Here is an 18,658-nt window from a genome sequence, read left to right as displayed (position 1 = left end):
TTAAAAACATAATTTGAACTTGACCACCAGAAGGTTTTACCCCCCTTCATGACCAGGGCAGTTTTTGCTATTCATTACACTGTACGAAAATATCGAACATTTTGAAAAGAAAAACATGTTTTCTTAGTTTCTGTTATAAAATTTTGCAAACAAATAATCTTCCTTCATAAATTTAGGCCAAAATGTAGTTTGCAACATTTCTTTGGTAAAAATAACCCAAATCAGTGTATACTATTTAGTCTGTGTGAAAGTTATAGAGTCCACAAACTATGGTATATATATTTTAAAATTTATCAATTCTGATATACTGATAGACTATGGCATTTCTTAAGGCCCTACAATGCCAGGACAGTACAAATAACCCCCTCCCCCCAAAAAAAAACAAAAAACCTTTTTGGAAGGGAGACCAGGGTATTTAGTAAGAGGTATAGTGAGTTTTTTTAATTTGTAATTTTTTTGTCACAATTTTTTGGGAAAATTAAGAAATTACATAAAAAACTTTGTTTACAATTTTTTTTTTTTTTTTTTTACGTACTGTGACAGTGCAGTACAGCGTCGTAATATAAATGGTGAAATGGTGCCGGGGTGATCAGGGATACTGACTGGTGACAGTATGTAAAAAAGTAGTGCAAGCACAAAAGAAATAACAGTAGGCATTCACAAAAGTTAAACACTCTGAAAACCTTAACCAAATGATCATGGTACTACTTTGAACAAACCCAAGTGTCCTATAGGACCAGAGTGTGAATGTTAATTCCAGCACTAAGATATTTTTCCCAATGTGAACTGTAATAGGCTATCACAAAATTTGGTAATTCACTTCTGTTTAACTCTACAGATGAGTTTTCAAATAATACTATCCCCTTTGATATCACTTCAAAGTGTAGGTACAAAGTCTTCTGCACGCTTGATGGGGCCCTAGTTGGTGCACATCAGGGTTGAGGTCCTTTTACGTAGGAGCAAGATTTCCTAAGGATGGTACAGCAATAGGAAAGATTCCCCTTATGCCCTGTACACACGGTCGGACATTGATCAGACATTCCGACAACAAAATCCATGGATTTTTTCCGACGAATGTTGGCTCAAACTTGTCTTGCATACAAACGGTCACACAAAGTTGTCGGAAAATCCGATCGTTCTGAACACGGTGACGTAAAACACGTACGTCGGGACTATAAACGGGGCAGTAGCCAATAGCTTTCGTCTCTTAATTTATTCTGAGCATGCATGGCACTTTGTGCGTCGGATTTGTGTACACGCGATCGGAATTTCCGACAACGGATTTTGTTGTCGGAAAATTTTATAGCAAGCTCTCAAACTTTGTGTGTCGGAAATTCCTATGGAAAATGTGTGATGGAGCCTACACACGGTCGGAATTTCCGACAACAAGGTCCTATCACACGAAAAATTCTATCGTGTACAGGGCATTAGAGTGGTGATGAGAAACTGGGTAAGGTCTCTTTAACACAGAAAATGAATGGAAGAATTTCTAAAGTTGAGAAAGGGGTCTTCCTCAGAATTTAAACCCCTTTAGGTGGTGAACTAGTCTGGTGAAGCAAGTTCCTTTACAGCTGGAAACGGCTTGAGATGAATACATTTAATATCTCCTGTCTGCAAGGAAACACGTGCTGCAGCAAGGGTCCTGTGCTTTCAGAATCGTAGGGAGACACTAAAGCAATAGGCCGCAGTAGTGAATGGACTAAGAAGTCTGTGACTCAATGTGGTAAACTATGATGCAAGGTGTACTAAGCTGGAACAAATAAATACAACAGTCACTTGTAACTTGTGATGGTCTGGGTTATGGAACCCTCTCACCCAGTCTGTAGTCCTAAGAGGCGCAAACTAAGGTCTCTCTGTGGAGGCGGTCCTCTTGTTCTCTTGGTCCCTCTGCTGAAGAAGCAATGGCAGTACTACGATCCACCTGCCTGCAAGGTTGACTGTCCTGCCTGTCAGTGTTACCAACCATCTGCAGTCCCTCTTTCCTTCTCTCTGGCACAACCCAATCCAGCCTGGATCCTCTGAGTCCCACACTGCCTTCTTCACACATGCCCTCACCCTTTCATCATCTACTTCCTTCCTTCCTGGAAAGTTACTTTTGATTATAGAGGCTCCCGCCCCTTTTGCCAGTTCTTCTGGGAAATGTAGTCTGTTTTTCTAAAAAGAATTGTGGAAATTCCCCATGGGGTTTTTAAGCAGCAAGCGAAAAGTTTTTGTAAAAAAATGTTTTTATTAGAAAAATACTCCGAACATACTTTGAAGACTACAAAAATTTAAAATATGAGCTCCGGTTACACATAGAGTCAAGTATATAGGGTACATATACTGGTTATGCTAGAAATTTGTCACATAATCGCACAATAAATCGCAAGGAGTGTATGTGTATTACCACTCCAGGCAGTATCATTCATGGTTATAATAACGCTTGCCAATAACGAAGACCCCGAGACCCCAATACATTTCGACATTTACATGGTCATTGTCTTCCTCAGGGGGTCCTTTAGGTTCTGTAGAGGCATCAAAGAAAAAATATAATCATATATTCCTCATGTATCATTAAATATAGGTATTCCATAATAACTTAATATTTACCCTTGGTACCGTATACACTCTTAACCAGAGTTATCTTAAAAACAGAAAGGATCAGAGAAGTTCCCCTCTTCTGACGCTGGACTCCGTTAACCGCTGTCCCTACCCGTACCCCAAAGGGGAAACAGGGCCAACCCGTGGGGCTTACGAACGATCACAGATGTGTAGCCCTCCTCCACACTTGGATGCAGGTGAAGAGCAGGACACCTATAGGTGCATCATAGTAGAAAAGGGGGATTTTTTACTGTCATATCTAACTTTCAAAAAACTATATATCACATATGTAAATTAATTCACTTAGGTATAAAGAGGATTGAGCATACTGAGTATCTGTACTTTGTTGTTGCTCTGACGTGTAAAGCCCCATGACCTATATGAGTAGCTCAAGAAGGAGTGAATGAATATCTTAAACCCTACTATAATTGCAATAGGTCTATCATATCATATGATACCAGCATTCTGTACTATAATTGTATTAAATCTATCATATCACCATGATACTGGTATATTATAGACTTGTATGTAAAAAGTGCAAGTGAGTGTTCTCCTACAGCACATAGAGGAGAGGAATCATCTTATACTGCCCCTGGTGAATCCGATTCGTCTCTATCGGATATCCCTATGGCAACAAACAGACCACCAAATATCCCTGAACGTCAGGTATCTCAAAAGCATTTAAACTCCACAAGGGGAGTGAGCTCCCCACAACTGCACAAAACAGGCAGGGGGATGGACGCACATGTGATTCGGTTACAGCACAACCCTTAAATGTGATTAATCTATCTTCGTACCCCCTAACGGAGACTGAAACTTGTCTTTTGTCAAGGGGTCTAAGTTTTTGTCCACAACAGAACTTTGACATTTTTGAATTAGTCACGGACTTACATATGTTTGCTCGCAAATTATTGCTTAAATGTCAATATGAATCGAAACCTGTAGAAACAGACACAACCGATTGGTCAAAATACACTATGAGGGAGTTTAAAGCCCTACGAGACCTGACCTTATTGTTTCAAGAGAGCAATTCAGATGACTTGATAGATCAGTTGGATTTAGACAAGTTATTTGAAGAGGTAAACAAATCCACTCTAAACCCAGTAACCCTTTTCAAAAAACCATTTACTAAATTTCCTCCCCTACACACAAATCCGAGCATAGCTACATTTATCAAACAAACACTTAAGGATATCGTAAAAATATCCTGTGGTACTCACATTCCAGACAATCTATCTCTGGAAGAAAATGAAGCTTTAGCATCTTTACGGAGAAATCCGTCAATCGTCATAAAACCATCGGATAAAGGAGGGAATGTTGTCCTGATGGACAACAAGACATATAGAACCATGTGTCGGAATATTTTGGATAATAGAGAATGGTACAAAAAAATACACTTGATGTATATCACTAAATCTAACCAAGCCTTTTACAATCTAGTTGATCGCGCATATTGCAATGGCACGATCAACAAAGATCTACACGATTTCATTTGTGTCAAACGCCCTCGTACCCCTACCTTTTATAGCCTCCCAAAGGTTCATAAAGGCACTACCAACATTACAGGACGACCAATTGTCTCAGGTAATGGTGGAGTCTCTGAGAATTTAAGACGGGTCATTGACTCGTACCTCCAGCCATTTGTGGTGGCGTTACCTTCTTTTACGAAGGACACCATCCATTTCTTACAAATGATTAATGAGCAAAAAATTTATGAGAATTCAATCCTTGTCACCATTGACGTTGAAGCCCTTTATTGCTCTATCCCCCATGGGAAAGGTCTTCAAGCGATTGACAATGTATTACAGCAAGGATCAAGATACAACAAGGATCTAAATGAGTTCATCTTAAAGGGTCTGGACCATATCCTTAATAATAACTACTTTTGTTTTGACGGCTCCCACTACCTCCAGGTGCAGGGCGTAGCGATGGGGACATGTTGTGCCCCATCCTACGCCAATCTGTACCTGGGGGACTGGGAGCGGTCTCTGTTCAGTGACGAGGATCTCGCGATGTACCTGGGCCACGTGACGACGTGGCTCAGGTACATCGATGACATCTTCGTCATTTGGGAAGGTTCTGAGGAAATGCTAATACAATTCTTCAACCAACTTAACACAAATAGTTGGAATCTCAAATTCACCATGAATCATAATGCTAAGTCGGTGACTTTTTTAGATGTAAAAATTGAATGTGACATGGAGGGCAACCTAACCAGTACACTGTATAGAAAGAGCACAGCTGGAAACACCGTTTTGCATGCGGATAGTTTCCACCCCGTCCCCCTCAAAAGGTCTATACCATACGGGCAATATCTTCGCTTGCGAAGAAACTGTTCAGATGACACACTGTTTAAAATTGAAGCCGGTAGGCTTCAAGAGCGACTTCTCGACCGAGGTTATAGTCGCAACTGTTTGAGAGAATCGTACAACCGTACTCTTTCCCAGTCCCGAGAAACATTGTTATTTAGACCACAAACAAGAAGGAGGAAAGAAGTAAACCCTTCACGTATAATTATACGATATTCACGACAACATCAACAAATTCGTAACATCGTCACGAAAACACTGGTCCATCCTTACAGATGATGACAAGGTGGGACACTTTGTATCCCCTGTTCCTTCTATTACTTTTAAACGCGCTATGTCCCTTAAAGACAAGCTGGTCAAAAGCGAATATCGGAAATCCATTAAAAAACACTGCTCAACATTTGGCACTTTTCCTTGTGGACAATGTGCCCACTGCCAGTGGATAAGGAAAGAAAAAGTCTTTACACTCCCAAATGGACGGGTCTTCAAACCCAAACACTTTGTTAACTGCCATACTCCTGCAGTGGTATATCTAATGTCCTGTGAATGTGGAGCATTTTATGTGGGGAAAACTCGGCAGAAATTTTGGTGTCGAACATCTAAACACATTTATAGTATGGAAATTGGGAATATCTACCTCCCTCTGGGGAGGCATGTGGTTACCAAACACAATTACATAATGCCCAAAGTGACATTCGCAGCCCTAGACCAAATTCATATTCCGGCACGGGGCGGAGATTGGAACAAACGACTCCTTCAAATTGAGCAAAAATGGATATATAGATTGGGGGCAACCTCATACCCTGGTTTAAATGAGTCTATTTCATATACCCCCTTTCTCAAGGGCTTTAGTTCAGGGAAGACAAACTAGAGAGATGCAAACAAGCACTTGGCGGATATACCAAGAGACATATATAATTTATAAGTTAGGTCACCCTTAGTTTGCTTCCATAGCAACAATCAGGCATACCTAGACATAGCTGTCTTATGTCTTTTTGCAAAGGAATTTGGTGTAACTAAAATACGTGATATATAAAATAAAATAAGGAAACACACATAGTTCGCCTGTGGATTCCTCTTGAATCCTTGCTAGAATGTCCTCCCTGTATGTTCCCCCTTTTGGGAGTAAAGCCCTTGGGAATGTTTTCCATAAAAAAGAAAAATAGAGTTGGGATCCATCCCTTTATTTTTGGGTGCAGTTGTTGCAATTTATACCCTTTATGTTGCGCTCAGTTGACATATAAATGTGAATAAATACTTTCTAACTTTGTATAACTCCTGAACATTGAAGCATACTTTTCTGTGTAAACAATGTATATATTTCTGATGTTTTTTTCTTTTTCCTTTTTTTCTCTATTTTTCTTTTTTCCCCTAGATGCTGGATCACCGTCCCGCTCTTCCTCCTGGCCTCTGGGGTTTACAGTCACCAACTCGGCGGCTTCCCGGCAGGGTAGGGAGATATTTGTTACGTCTCCTTTTGTAGCAAACACCAGTGGTTGTTCACAGCCACTAGGTGGAGCTTGCTTTCCCTGCCGGCGGCGTTCTGTACACACCACCGGACTGGGATCCAGGTAGAGCGCATGCGCACGAAGACTCTTCGGCTATGATCGGAGATGCGGGGTGCCGCGTGCTCCTACCTGGTTCCCAGTCTCGTTTTTTAAGGCGGAGGTGTCGGAGGTTTCCGGAGCGTTCTGCTTGTCATAACGCCGGGATGACCACAGAGGGGACGCAGGACCGCCTCCCCACGGCCCCTCCCCTTGGTAGGCTGGGACTGCAGGCTGTGAACAGCTGATAGTAATAACGGATAAGTGAGTGAGTATAACTAGTGACAGCTTAGATCTAGACAGCTCAGCTGATCCCTGACAGAGTAAGACTGCAATTATCTTATGAGGTAAGTACACATGCAAACAGTGGGTCATGCTGCACCGCTGTGAGCCTGTCTATAAATCCTCTCTATGTTTAATACCCTCTTTTTGGTTTCTTTTAAAGGCTTCCTATGCACTTGTCTGCTAGACTTGGTTATCAGACTTTGTGCATTTGCCTATAGTATGCCATGGACACCAATAACTTTTCCACTAGGAACCATTAGGTGAGCTTCTTGGTCTTTAGTCTTAGGACTAATGATTTTCACATGCATTCTAAAGTATTTATTATTTCTTATGTATTATTTTTTATTTCTGAGCATCAGTTCCAATTTAGACGAAGGTTTTAATTTTATTCCTTCAATCATCTACTTACACCTACACTTGATCATTTACTCACTGACATTCCACTCACATAGACACACAACTTTTACACCATTCAAATGTTTGTCATTATTTTTCTTTTTTTCTCTTGCTCACTTCACAATATTGTCATATACTAATTATTATCCTTTCACATTTTGGCATATTTTCTTCATCGCAGGCATTGGGGTTTTTTCATATTTTTTATAGTTTTCACACTCCTTTCACCGTTTTTTTCACCTTTTTATGTTCCACACTTGGTGCATCACTCATTTCCCCTACACTAGGATGACCCTACTTTTTCACATTATGCTTCTTTTCACCAGGTAATATAATATTCATCCACATTGTTTAGTTCACATGCACCTTTTTTCTTTTTTCTTTCCAGCACTTGCACTTTTTACATAAAAGTCTATAATATACCAGTATCATGGTGATATGATAGATTTAATACAATTGTAGTACAGAATGCTGGTATCATATGATATGATAGACCTATTGCAATTATAGTAGGGTTTAAGATATTCATTCACTCCTTCTTGAGCTACTCATATAGGTCATGGGGCTTTACACGTCAGAGCAACAACAAAGTACAGATACTCAGTATGCTCAATCCTCTTTATACCTAAGTGAATTAATTTACATATGTGATATATAGTTTTTTGAAAGTTAGATATGACAGTAAAAAATCCCCCTTTTCTACTATGATGCACCTATAGGTGTCCTGCTCTTCACCGGCATCCAAGTGTGGAGGAGGGCTACACATCTGTGACCGTTCGTAAGCCCCACGGGTTGGCCCTGTTTCCCCTTTGGGGTACGGGTAGGGACAGCGGTTAACGGAGTCCAGCGTCAGAAGAGGGGAACTTCTCTGATCCTTTCAGTTTTTAAGATAACTCCGGTTAAGAGTGTATACGGTACCAAGGGTAAATATTAAGTTATTATGGAATACCTATATTTAATGATACATGAGGAATATATGATTATGGTGTCCTTTTATGAAAGTGCGGTAAAATACCGCTTTTCAGTTCTCAGGCATTCTCAGAGGAGATCGCTCTCCTCTGAGTGCCTGTTTATGAAAGTGTGTAGATCGCTTCTCATGTTGAGTTGAGGAGCGATCTACAAACGCCGGGAACTCCTGAGAATGGCTCCTCTCACTATAATCTCGTGTGATATAGCGGGATTACAGTATGAGGAACCATAAAATACAAAAGTTTAACACAAATCAGCACACATTATTCCCCAACATATTAATAAAATAATAAAGATAAATTCCCCCTACACAATATACATTAACCTAATTATAAAAAAAAAACATTGTTTTTATCAATATTTAAAGATCATACATGTTCCTATTTAAATGTGAATGGTGTATAGTAAATGAATGTAATGCACATATGTAATGCAGCTATACACCATTCATATAAATGCAAAATACATTTATAATCATTAAAAAAATAATTTTAATAAAGTATACAAGTATAAATATTTATTAATAAATTAAAATAAAATATATTTCATTATAGATAAACATAAAAATTGATAAACTGGTGCGATGCGAGAACACTGCGAATCCACTGCGGGTTCCCGCATCGCACCGACTCGCATGTCAGTTCACACTGCCATATGCGAATCGCTGGGGAGTGTCAATACATTGTTAAGGACACCCCCAGATCAGCTTGCATATCGCACTGCGAACTGACAGTTCGGACATGAATCGGATCGCATATGTGTGAACACACATGCGATCCGATTCTGGTCCGAACAGAAAAAAGGGTCCTGTGCGTGTTTGCACCGAATGCGGTGCGATATCAGCCATACTATCTGTACAGCTGATATCGCACCGCACAGACATCGCATGTAATGTGAATGGCAGTGTGCTGCAAATAACATGCGATGCCTGTGCGATGTCCGGCATCGCACAAGTGTGAACTGGGCCTAAAAGTTAACACCCCCAAATCAGTTCGCATATCGCAGTGCGATCTGCAAACTCGGACAGTAATCGAATCGCATGGGTGTGAACACCCATGCAATCCGATTCTGCTGTGGACCAAAAAAAGGGTCCTGTAAGAGTTTGGTCCGAGGGCAATGCAAATTTAGCAATACTATCTGTATGGCTGAAATCGCATCGCACAGAGATCGGATGTGATTTTGCACTGCGGTGCGAATCACATCCGATCTCGGACACCGCAGCAGTGGGAACTGGCCCTAAATCATATTGCATTTGCACCAAAATGGTACAGGACCCTTTATTTGGTCCGCACTGGAATCGGATCGCATGGGTGTGAACACCCATGCGATCCGATTCCTGCACCATTACATAGTTCGCACTGCGATCTGTGAAATGATCTGGGGGTGTCATTAACTTTACATTGACACCCGCAGTGGTGCGCAGATGTCAATGTAGGTGCGATGTGAAAACCCGCACAGGAATCACGCTGGTTCACGCATCGCACAAGTGTGAACCCAGCCAGAGACGTGAACATCTAAAAAAAAATATATATATATCTATATATAGATACATATATATATATATATATATATATATATATATATATCTATATATATATATATATATATATATATATATATATATATAGCTATATATAGCTATATATAGCTATATATATATATATATATATATATATATATATATATATATATATATATATATATATATACATATATATAGATGTATATTTATATATATCTATATATATATATATAGATGTATGTATGTATGTATATATATATATATATATATATATATATATATATATATATATACACTATAAATTCCTATCCTGCTGGTTTTGGGGTGTGTAATGGTGGGGAAGGTGTGCTCTGACTGTTTGGTGAAAGAAAGAAGTCAAAAGACTTCTTTCTTTCTCCAGAATATCAGCCAGTTTCAGGCTTCTCACTCTGATTCTCCACTTCTGAAATGGTGAATCAGAAAGTGAGAATTCTGTCACAGATCGCCAGTGAGGTGTGGAGATCGCACCTTCATAAACTGGCCGTTTCTGTGAATTCTCACTGTGCTGAGATAATCAGCGGAGAACATGTTCTCCGCTGATTATCTCAGTTTCATAAACTGGTAAAGCGCTGAGATCAGCGGTGAGACTCGGGATCGCCGCTGATCTCAGTTTCATAAAAGGACACCTATATTTTTCTTTGATGCCTCTACAGAACCTAAAGGACCCCCTGAGGAAGACAATGACCATGTAAATGTCGAAATGCATTGGGGTCTCGGGGTCTTCGTTATTGGTAAGCTTTATTATAACCATGAATGATACTGCCTGGAGTGGTAATACACATACACTCCTTGCGATTTATTGTGCGATTATGTGACAAATTTCTAGCATAACCAGTATATGTACCGTATATACTTGACTCTATGTGTAACCAGAGCTCATATTTTAAATTTTTGTAGTCTTCAAAGTATTTTTCTAATAAAAACATTTTTTTTACAAAAACTTTTCGCTTGCTGCTTAAAAACCCCATGGGGAACTTCCACAATTCTTTTTAGAAAAATATAATTTCGGGGTGTGCAGCCAATTTGCCCCTGGTGTATGGTCAGGTGATGTTAAATGTAGTCTGTTTTGCCTTTGGCCTTGACTTTGTCTGAGTACAGAAGTCCTGCTATCAGCATACAAGTTCAACAATGCTTTGCTGTGCTTTACTAAAATCCGAATAACTAAACTGTAGAACACTGCCATCTTGTGATTAATTTACATAATGTAATCAGTAACAGTGCAGTGTGTTACACATGTAAAAACCCTATGAAAAGAATATATACAAATAAATCAAGAAAGGAAAGTGAAAATAAAGATAAAGGAAAAGGTCCCCACCAAGAAATGCGGTAATATGGGACAAGAAAAGAAACAACAAATAGATTTGTAAAACAAAATCTATCACTGAATGTGTTGAGGCCAGGATAAAATCAGTTGCCTCCTGTCTTGGGACAGTCTACTCTTTCTATAATGTGCCCTTTCAGAGACCCTAAATTAGATTTATGTTGTTCTCTTACATGTAAAAAACATAATTATTGTTGCTAGAAAATTACTTAGAACCTGCAAACATTATATACAGTATCTCACAAAAGTGAGTACACCCCTCACATTTTTGTAAATGTTTTATTCTTTCTTTTCATGCGACAACACTGAAGAAATGACACTTTGCTACAATGTAAAGTATTGAGTGTACAGCTTGTATAACAGTGTAAATTTGCTGTCCCCTCAAAATAACTCAACACACAGCCATTAATGTCTAAACCGCTGGCAACAAAATTGAGTACACCCCTAAGTGAAAATGTCCAAATTGGGCTCAAAGTGTCAATATTTTGTGTGGCCACCATTATTTTCCAGAACTGCTGTAACCCTATTGGGCATGAAGTTCACCAGAGCTTCGCAGATTGCCACTGGAGTCCTCTTCCACTCCTCCATGATGACATTGTGGAGCTGGTGGATGTTAGAGACCTTGTGCTCCCCCACCTTCCGTTTAAGCATTCCCCACAGATGCTCAATAGGGTTTAGGTCTGGAGACATGCTTGGCCAGTCCATTACCTTTACCCTCAGCTTCTTTAGCAAGGCAGTGGTCGTCTTGGAGGTGTGTTTGGGGTCGTTATCATGTTGGAATACTGCCGTGCGGCCAAGTCTCCGAAGGGAGGGTTTCATGCTCTGCTTCAGTATGTCACAGTACATGTTGGCATTCATGGTTCCTTCAATGAACTGTAGCTCCCCAGTGCTGGCAGCACTCTTGCAGCCCCAGACCATGACACTCCCACCACCATGCTTGGCTGTAGGCAAGACACACTTGTCTTAGAATTCCTTACCTGGTTACCGCCACACACGCTTGACACCATCTGAATCAAATAAGTTTATCTTGGTCTGATCAGAACACAGGACATGGTTCCAGTAATCCATGTCCTTAGTCTGCTTGTCTTCAGCAAACTGTTTGCGGGCTTTCTTGTGCATCATCTTTAGAAGAGGCTTCCTTCTGGGACGACAGCCATGCAGACCAATTTGATGCAGTGTGCGGTGTACGGTCTGAGCACTGACAGGCTGAACCCCCCACCCCTTCAACCTCTGCAGCAAAGCTGGTAGCACTCATAAGTCTATTTCCCAAAGACAACCTCTGGATATGACGCTGAGCATGTGCACTCAACCTCTTTGGTTGACCATGACGAGGCCTGTTCTGAGTGGAACCTGTATGGTCTTGGTCACTATTCTGCAGCTCAGTTTCAGGGTCTTTGCTATCTTCTTATAGCCTAGGCCATCTTTATGTAGAGCAACAATTATTATTTTCAGATCCTCAGCAAGTTCTTTGCCATGAGGTGCCATAATGAACTTCCAATGACCAGTATGAGAGAGTGATGCCCCGTACACACGGTCGGACTTTGTTCGGACATTCCGACAACAAAATCCTAGGATTTTTTCCGACGGATGTTGGCTCAAACTTGTCTTGCATACACACGGTCACACAAAGTTGTCGGAAAATCCGATCGTTCTAAACGCGGTGACGTAAAACACGTACGTTGGGACTATAAACGGGGCAGTGGCCAATAGCTTTCATCTCTTTATTTATTCTGAGCATGCATGGCACTTTGTCCGTCGGATTTGTGTACACACGATCGGAATTTCCGACAACGGATTTTGTTGTCGGAAAATTTTATATCCTGCTCTCAAACTTTGTGTGTCGGAAAATCCGATGGAAAATGTGTGATGGAGCCTACACACGGTCGGAATTTCCGACAACAAGGTCCTATCACACATTTTCCGTCGGAAAATCCGACTGTGTGTACGGGGCATAAGAGTGATGTGTTTTTGGAACAAGGTGTTCCTAGGAGGCAGTTATCTTCATAAGGACCAAATGGGTGGAGGAACTAAAGATTTATGAACTCAGAGATATTGCCCTTAGTCTTGCACAGTAGGCACAGGCTTCTCTACTGTACTGAAATTCCTTTCTCTGATTTAACTGCGCACTGTGAGCTTCTCACAGTGCACATTAAAAGCTGAAGCAAGTCAGATAGAGTCTGCTCTATTTCCTAGCTGGAGGACATCCACCATTATCTATCCCTTACCTTCCCAGCCTAACTGTTCCTGACCCACTCCTGCTATTCATTGGATTTCAGTTCTTTCAATCATGGGGGCTTAGCATTACATGTGGGCATTACCTAGTGTAGTCTGCCAAGGATAACAGTTTCCAGGATACTATAGATAGAGGGTGAATCTCTCTAACATGAACACAGAAGCATTAAAAATATGACAAGGGTTCTAATCCCTCTGTACTCTTTTCAATATATAAAATCCTCTAAAGTGACACTAAAAAAATCTGTTCAAGTATGTATTCATAACTTAAAAAAGCAACTTCTATTAGAGATTAGGGATGAGCCCGCAGTTCGAGACGAACGTAATTTCGACTCGAACATCAGGTGTTCATTTGTTTCTAAAACGAATCGAACATATGGGGCTTTTGAGGGAAATTCAAGCGACGCGGAACGCCCCATAATGCATTGCGAGACCACAGTGCATTGCTGTATGATGATTGGCCAAGGCATGCACCTGACCTGCATGCTTTGGCCAATCACAGCGCGCTCTGCTGAGAAAGCCATAATTGGCCATATGTATTTGATATATACAGTCAGTCTGATATATATATATATATATATACAGTCAGTTATATATATATGTGTGTATATATATATATATATATATATATATATATATATATATATATATACTCTGCATTTAGCATAGACTTTATATTCAGTGTTTACTCTATATTCAGTCGGTGCAGGCAGTTTATTAATATATATATATATATATATATATTGTATTCAGCCCCCCTGAGTCAATACTTTGTAGAACCACCTTTCGCTGCAATTACAGCTGCAAGTCTTTTTGGGTATGTCTCTACCTGTTTTGCACATCTAGACATTTTTGCCCATTCTTATTTGCAAAATAGCTCAAGCTCTGTCAGATTGGATGGAGAGTGTCTATGAACAGCAATTTTCAAGTCTTGCCACAGATTCTCAAATGGATTTTGGTCTGGACTTTGACTGGGCCATTTTAACACATGAATATGCTTTGATCTAAACCAGGGGTCTCCAAACCCCGGCCCTCAGGTGTGTTTTGTTTGGCCCCCAGCTTGCCCAGACTCTGCCAACACAGCACTGCCGATCTGCTGGCTTTTAGAAGCAGCTGCTGTTATCGGTAGTATATGTCTGGCAGGTCCAGGAAAAAAAACGCTCCCCGTACACTTTCCCGTGCTGCCAGAGGATTGGCTGCTGTGCTGAGCCGAGGATTGGCTGCTAGGAGGTGACGTCATCAGCACAGCACCTCCCTGCTTCCCGCCCCTGAAATTTACATTAGGAATCCTTCTACCTTACAGCCTGCGTGTGTAGTAGTGGACGGGAGTCGGGAGGTGGAGAGCTGAAGTCGGCTCCTACAGTGAAGAAGTTGACTTGTACAGGCAAGCGTCAAATAGGCATAAATCTGCACACATACATGTACAGGAGAATCTGCTGGGGACACTGATAATGGGGACAAATATGCTGGGGACACTGATAATGGGGACATCTATACTGGGGACACTGATAATGGGGACATCTATGCTGGGGACACTGATAATGGGGACAACTATGCTGGGGACAACTCTGCTGGGGACACTGATGATGGGGAAAACTCTACTGGGAACACTGATAATGGGCATAGTGATAATGGGGAAACTTTGTTGGGGACACTGATAATGGGGGAAAACTTTCCTGGGTACACTAATATTGGGGAAAACTAGGTTTGCAGTTGTGCTATACTCTTTCCATTTTCAGATGATGGATTGAACGGTGCTCCATGAGATGTTAAAAGCTTGGGATATTTTCTATAACCTAACCCTGCTTTAAATTTCTCCACAACTTTATCCCTGACCTGTCTGGTGTTTTCCTTGGCCTTCATGATGCTGTTTGTTCACTAAGGTTCTCTAAAAAACCTCTGAGGGCTTCATAGAACAGCTGTATTTATATTGAGATTAAATTACACTTAGATGGACTCTATTTACTAATTAGGTGACTTCTGAAGGCAATTGGTTCCACTAGATTTTAGTTAGGGGTATCAGAGTAAAGGGGGTTGAATAAAAATGCACGCCACATTTGTTACATATTTATTTGTAAAAAAAAAACATTTATCATTTTCCTTCCACTTTATAATTAGGTGCCACTTTGTGTTGGTCTATCACATAATATCCCAATAAAATACATTTACGCTTTTGGTTGTAACATGACAAAATGTGGAAAATTTCAAGGGGTGTGAATACTTATTCAAGGCACTGTATTTCATTCACAGCACACTGGGTAACTGCTTGCAACTAGGAAGGATGCAGGACAAGGCTCAGTGCTGGAGCTTGTTTTGCCGCCACACCTCCATAGAGCTTGTGGTGATGATGCGAGATCTGTCAGCTCCACCCCCTCCTCCTCTGCTGGATTGTCCTATGAACCACCAGTACCCTAACCATTCAAAGGGCCATTCAACGAGTCAGGCTAATAGATGCCAGTGGTTCACCTGTTCTGTCTAGAGGACAAGAGCCACACTGAAGCAGAGATTCTTTCAGCTCTGCAGGGGCAGGCCCAGAGGTGGTCCACGCCAGGGAAGCTTAAGCCAGGAATGGTGGTGTGCGATAATGGCACTAACCTTCTCTTCACCCTTTGACAGGGAAGGTTGACACATGTGCCATGCCTGACACATGTCCTCAATTTGGTGGTGCAGCGTTTCTTAAACAGGTACCCAGGTTTGCAAGATCTTTTAAAGCAGGCCAGAAGAGTCTGTAGCCATTTCAGGCGGTCATACACAGCCAGTGCTCGGTTGGCTGAAATTCAGTGGGAATTCCACCTGCCCATAAACCGCCTAATTTGTGACATTCCCACCATGCGGAACTCAATTTTGGCAATGCTGCAGCGGCTGCACATGCAGCAGAGCGCCGTCAACGAGTACCCGTTTGAGCATGGCACAAGGACAGGTTCAGGGCACCTCTGCTTTCTTTCCCCACGCCGATGACTGCTGATAAAGGATGCATGCACTGTACTGTCACCATCTGAGGAGGCAACAAGGATGGTGATCCGTGACAATGCATGCAACAGTGACACAATCCCTCTTGTGTTGATGCTGGAACATACTCTGCGTGGCATTATGGACAGGACACTCGTGGCAGAGCAGTGGAAGAAAGAGGAGGACTTCCTTTCCTCTCAAGACTCGCTTTATGCAAACACCATTATTGCGATGCCTCAGAACACACAAGAGGAGGAGGGGGATTCTGGCAGTTTTGGAGGCACGAAAGCATAGGAAGACATATGTCAATCCTTAAAGTGGAGTTCCACCCACTTTTACAACTCTTCAGCATCCCTCACTAAACTGTACACTGTAAACAAATTGGATATTTTTTAATTTTTTTTCTCAGCACCTACTGTATATCTGCTGTGTTCATTTTTCACTTCCTCCTCCCTGGCCGCGGCCCATCGCATCATTTCCTGTTTGCAATGCCTTCTGGGAAGGAGCGGCAACTTCCTCTGAAACTGCCGTTGCTATGGAAACCTGACCTGAAACCTAATACACTGCTTGTGCTGCACTGAGCATGTGGGGCGGCAACTTCCTCTGAAACTGCCAATGCTATGGAAATCTGACCTGAAACCTATTACACTGCTTGTGCTGCACTGAGCATGTGCAAGATCTGCAATGATGAGATCCAGGAAGAAATACAGTCTGGCTTCAGATGCCCACACTTAAGATGGCCACGGCCTGCTGTAAGTTTATAAAATAACAAACTACTGCTATAAACTAACAAAACAGACCTTAGTTTACAGACTAACTTTAATAGAATACATTAAGCTTGTGTATTATAGGGGTATTTTTATTTAAAAAGTATAATTAGGGCCGGAACACCACTTTAAGAGATAATTTTCCATCCTCAGAAACCTTGGGAGTAGTATGTGGCTGGGAGGAGGCAGTTCCAGGTACTGTAATCCTCAGTGACCCCGAGGATTCTCCTTATTATGCCTCTGCAAACTTGCGGTGCATGGGCTTCCTTATTCAAAGCCTATGAAAGGACCCGAAATTTGTGGCATAAAGGATCATTTTTGTTTGGCAACCCTCCTTAACCACCATTACAAGGGGAAAGTCTCGGAACTCATCCTGCCCTTGCAGGGAGAGCACAGGATGAAATATCTTGAGGACACCTTAAAAAAGAGTTTATGTAATGCCTTTCCATACTCTGGTAGGTTACAGTCTCATGGAAAGGCTAGTTTTGAGGCTTCTGTTGGTCAAAGCGGTGGAGAAGGGGGCCGCCTCAGTGATGCATTTCAATATTTTTGTTAGTCCTTGTTAGTACCAGGTTGGATCCCCCTTTGTCTTCAGAACTTCCTTAATTCTTTGTGGCATAGATTCAACAAGGTGTTGGAAACATTCCTCAGAGATTTTGGTCCATATTGCCATATTTATCAGCTGCTCATCCATGATGCGAATCTCCCGTGCCACCACATTCCAAAGGTGCTCTATTGGATTGAGATCTGGTGACTATGGAGGCCATTGGAGTACAGTGAACTCATTGTCATGTTCAAGAAACCAGTGGTGAGAGGATTTGAACTTTGTGACATGGTGCATTATCCTGGTAAAAGTAGCCATCAGAAGATGGGTACACTGTAGTCATAAAGGGATAAACATGGTCAGCAACAATACTCAGGTAGGCTGTGACATTTAAACGATGCTCAGTTAGTACTAAGGGGCCCAAAGTGTGCCAAGAAAATATCCTCCACACCTTTACACCACCACAACCACCAGCCTGAATTGTTGATACAAGGCAGGATGGATCCATGCTTTCATGTTGTTTACACCAAATTGTGACCCTACCATCTGAAGTGAGCCTGTGTGAATTGTACTTTCAGTTTCCTGTTCTTAGCTAACAGGAGTGGCTCTGGTGTGGTCTTCTGCTGCTGTACCCCATCTGATTTAAGGTTTGCTGTGTTGTGCGTTCAGAGATGGTGTTCTGCATACCTTGGTTGTAACAAGTGGGTATTTGTGTCATTTTTCTATCATCTAGTCTGCCCATTCTCCTCTGACCTAAACAAGGCATTTTTGTCCACACAACTGCCGCTCACTGGACACTTTCTCTTTTTTCGGACCATTCTCTGTAAACCCTAGAGATGGTTGTGCGTGAAAATCCCAGTAGATCAGCAGTTTTTGAAATAGACCAGCACGTCTGGCACCAACAACCATGCCATCTTCAAAGTCACTTAAATCCCATTTCTTTCCCATTCTGATGCTCGGTTTCGAACTTCAGCAAGTCATCTTCACCACGTCTAGATGCCTAAATGCATTGAGTCGCTGCCATGTGATTGACTGATTAGCAATTTGTGTCACCAAGCAATTGGAAAGCTGTACCTAATAAAGTGCAGGTGAGTTTGTGTATATATATATATATATATATATATATATATATATGAGGTGGATGGCTGGCCGTGACGTCGGCACAGAGACATGAGTCTAGGAAAGTACACAAAAGTCTGAG

Source organism: Aquarana catesbeiana, linkage group LG02 (genome assembly GCF_042186555.1).
Source record: "Aquarana catesbeiana isolate 2022-GZ linkage group LG02, ASM4218655v1, whole genome shotgun sequence".
NCBI lineage: Eukaryota > Metazoa > Chordata > Amphibia > Anura > Ranidae > Aquarana > Aquarana catesbeiana.
This window is presented reverse-complemented; position numbering follows the sequence as displayed.